Below are 4234 nucleotides of genomic sequence, written 5' to 3' on the forward strand. Positions count from 1 at the left end.
CCATAGCTAAGTTTGCCAGTCTGTCTTTCCAATTTTTGTTATGGAGCTCACACACTAATTGTTTGCTAACCTGCCCTTCACTATTCTGCATATGTACAGTACAGATGCATAGCGAAGTTATATATGTGTTTTTATTAAATATTGTGTATAGTTAATTTTTTTTCAAGATAAGAAGTTGGTGAATTTAATTTAGCCTGGCTTTTAGCATGACATTTTGTTTAATAGAATGCAGTTCAATTTATCATTAAGAATTATTTTTTTAAGATGTATTTATTTAGCACCACTGCCATTTTCAAACCCCCGGGAGATGGCAGTGGCGTTGCTCTTGGGGCAGAGTGGTGGGTGCGGTGCTCATCCCAACCAGCTGCTGGGCACTGGTCATCGCCCACCCCCCACCCCACTTCAGTGCCATGAAACCCAGCTGGTGGCCCAGAAGCAACACAGGCTGCGCTCCAGACTCAGTTCGGATGGGTCCGCTGGGCCTGCAGAAACCTGGGAACCTGGGCCTGTTGACACCCTGGCCCAGCACCCCATGGCAGATACTTACTTCGGAGAGATAGCTCCTTCACATTTTTAACACCTGACCCCCATTGGGACTTTACTTTGAAAGGAAAATGGAGAGAGAAAGATGATGATGTTGTAAGCCTTAGCAGCACTGATCTGAAGGTGTCAAGCAATAAAAGAGTTCGACCTCTAGCTATGGTCACATCCTTGGCAAATTTAATCTCTCCTGTAAGAAATGGTACAGTCCGACGCTTTGGTCAAACAATATAGTCACTTGCCCTCCGTAGTGACAACAGATCCCCAACTTCTGCCCAGATGTTCTCAATCAGATCAACAGTCCCAATGCCTACGAAGAGAAGTAGTGTTCTGGGGTCAGAAAAGCTAGACATCAATGCGAAGGAGTCCTTAACTATCAATGAAATCAAACTTCAGGTGGCAATATATGAACTGACCCGGGGAACAGGATTTAATTGACAATCTTAAACTTGCAAGAAAGGCCTACCATGACTCTTGTTAAAGTTGTCTGTTATGTCAGAAGAGGAACTTGCACATATATTTGGTGATTTGGATGCTTACATACCTCTGCATGAAGATTTGTTGGCAAGAATTGGACAAGCAACCAAGCCTAGTGGAGCAATGGAGCAGATTGGGCACATTCTTGTCAACTGGTTGCCTACAAAGGCTACTGTAGTAACCAGCTAGCAGCCAAAGCTCTTCCTGATCATAAGAAACAGGATCCAAGAAACCAAGACTTCCTTCAGAGATGTCTGGAGTCTCCCTTCAGGTGAAAACTAGATCTATTGCACTTCTTAGATATTCCTTGAAGTCATCTAGTCAAATATCGTTTACTATTAAAAGAAATTCTGAAACATACTCCAAAAGATCATGCTGCTGTTCAGCTTTTGGAGGAAGCTATATCAATAACGCAAGGATTTCTTTCTGATATCAGCTCCAAGAAAGGCGAATCAGAATGCCAATATTACATTGACACACTGGAATATCTGGATGAAAAACAGAAGGACCCTAGAATTGAAGCAAGCAAAGCATTGTTTTGCCAGGGAGAACTGAAGAATAAAAATGGACATAAACTTTACATTTTCCTGTTTCAAGACGTCTCTTGGTTTTGACTCAGCCTGTTACACTGAACGAGTGCCTCTCTTATCAGAGTTACCGACAGCCCATCCCAGTCCAGGAGTTGGTTTTGGAAGCCCTGCAGGATGGAGATGTTAAATTCGGGGGTGGGGGAGGGGGGTCCTTTCGAGGGGCTTCAGCAACTCAGATAAAGCTGAACATATCTTTAGAGTTCGCTTTCAAGAACCATCCTCAGGGCAGTCCCACACTCCGCAAGCCAATGATGTGTTCGTGGGTTAACTGTATTCTCATTGCCATTGCCCCTTTCCAGCAGGTGTCGAGAACCTTCAAGCTGCAGGGTCTGCCAGTGCCCCACGAGGAGTGTGAAGAGAACAACCCGCCGCAGGGAACATCAGCGCCCAAAGAAGGGCATCCACGGTGTACCCGGCGACCCAGGTGGGCACTGAGGGAGACGCTTCAGAATGTGGCTCCCCAGTATACCTCACAGACAGCATGAAAAGTGTGAAAAGCCACCGAACACAGCCTGGCTTCTGAAACACAAGGGACAGAGCCCCAAGCAGTGGCAAATGGAAAGAGACTTTGGTATAAATGTGTACAGTTTGTTTTTCCTTGTAATGTGAGCATGTCCTGAAAGCATCCCAGGGTTACTTAAAATCAGTCTTCTAACATCTTCTGTGGTTTTGGTGGTGTCTTTTTTTTTTTTTTTTCAATGGCAGCTAAAGATAGATATGCAGATTACTGCTAAACAACAGGGTTTTGTTTTGTTTTGGTTTTGTTTTAATTTGTTTGTTGCTTTTGTTTTATTAGCTATGTTCTTGGAATATTTAGAACATGCAAACCTGGTATTTTTTTTTTTTGCATACAGAACTGGGGTACAGGCCAGAGGCTCAGGGGCGGTGAGAGGATTCACTTCACCAGAGACAGAGTGGGGAGCAGAACAGGCAGATCGACGAAGTACACTGCTGAGGGGAGCAGCGGGCGGGTCAGGAGAGGTCTGCCACGCCATGTGGTCACCTCCGTGGCAGGCGGGAATCGAACTCATGCGGAAGTGGCTTTAGATTCTCAGTAATGTGCTTTAACCCGCTGCGCCACCAGGGAGGGCCCACAAACCTGGTATTTTTAATCAAATGAAATATTTATGAAATAAGTTTTTTTCCTCATTCTGCATTCATCATGACTTGTCAATTCCAACCCACTGTGGTATTTACTATATTTGCCAAAACTTAAAAAAAAATTTTGCCAATACTAGGATTTTACCAGCATTTCTTTGATAGACCTAGTGTAGACTTTAAAGTTTTAACAATGGAATCTATTCCACGTGGAATAGATGTTTGTATATTTTAGAGTTTACATCAAAATTTAAGTTCCTTGGAAACCAAATGTAATAAATTTTCCATTTCATAAACTGGAATACTATACATAAGTTTGTTTTTCACTGCATATTCCCCATTTTTCGTTCATTTAACCAACCAATTACTGAATTTTTTTCTTGTAAAGTAGATTTTAGTATTTGCTTTTATTTTTTTTTACTTTAATGCCTTTGAAATTACTGTGCCTTTAAAGCATTTTTCTTTTCTTTTCTTTCTTGATTAAAAATGTGTGTGTGTGTATTCTTATATATGTAAATTTTTTAATCATAGTAACTTACCAAGTGAAACCAAGTCATACTGTTTTTGAGCCAATTTTGAAAACTATAATGTTGGAAGTAGCATTTAGGGTGGCCAACATACAAGTACCTCCTTGTATTCTGGACTACTGAAAGAAAACCACCTTCATAATTTGTTGAAAGTTTCAGTGGTGTCTGAAGATATGAGGGAAACCAAATGATGACTGATAGAAAGTTAAAAAAGAAGAAAAGGGAGAGTAGTTTCGTTTTAAAATTAAAATGTCTGGTAATGCCAGAATGTGGAAGAATAGAAAAAAAGCTAAACTTGAGAGTATGTAGTAAGTTGTAGAAGGCTTGAAGGGAAGTGAATTTTATTTGCCTTGGTTTATAAAACCTTCAGATGATGGGTTTGAAGAGAAACAATGATATGCATTGGAAATATGGCATATTTGGTCGATTTATTCATATGATGGGAAAAAGACTGATGAATCTTATTGTAAAATGTTTCTGTTAAAATGAGAGCCTAGTCTTAAAATTCCTGTCATGGCAGATTTACAATGTTGATCAATCCAAGTAAATGTTGACTATTTTGTGAAATATATTTGGCCAGAAAATAAAAGCAAAATAAAACAAAAAACTGCAAATAGGTCAATCCAAATGATTTCTCTGTATAAATGAATTATGTAATTAAAAAGAATCACACACATAATCACACACACACACAATTTATTTATTTATACATAGAGAACTGGAGTATAGGCTAGAAGTGCAGGGGCTGAGAGGATTCACCAGAGACAGAGTGGGGAGCAGAATAGGCAGATCTACTGAAATACGCTATTTAGGGGAGCTGTGTGCGGAAGAGAGGAGAGGTCTGCTGAATCATGTGTGTTAGCTCCTTAACTGGGGACTGAACCCAGGCTGCAGTGACAATAGCATGATAGCCTTGAAGCAACCTGTAGGCCACCAGGGAGGCTCAAGAAGTTTCTTAAAAATGTTCTTTTGGGCCCTCCCTGGTGGCGCAGCGGGTTAAAA

At 40.9% G+C, this 4234-nt stretch overlaps 1 pseudogene; it reads left to right on the forward strand.

Moving 5' to 3' along the window:
* The first annotated feature begins 307 nt into the window (after positions 1–307).
* On the forward strand, positions 308–2184 carry LOC101635356 (annotated as a pseudogene).
* The last annotated feature ends 2050 nt before the right edge of the window (positions 2185–4234 follow it).

The sequence above is a fragment of the Condylura cristata genome, unplaced genomic scaffold, assembly GCF_000260355.1.
Source record: "Condylura cristata isolate star-nosed mole 26May11 unplaced genomic scaffold, ConCri1.0 scaffold00001, whole genome shotgun sequence".
NCBI lineage: Eukaryota > Metazoa > Chordata > Mammalia > Eulipotyphla > Talpidae > Condylura > Condylura cristata.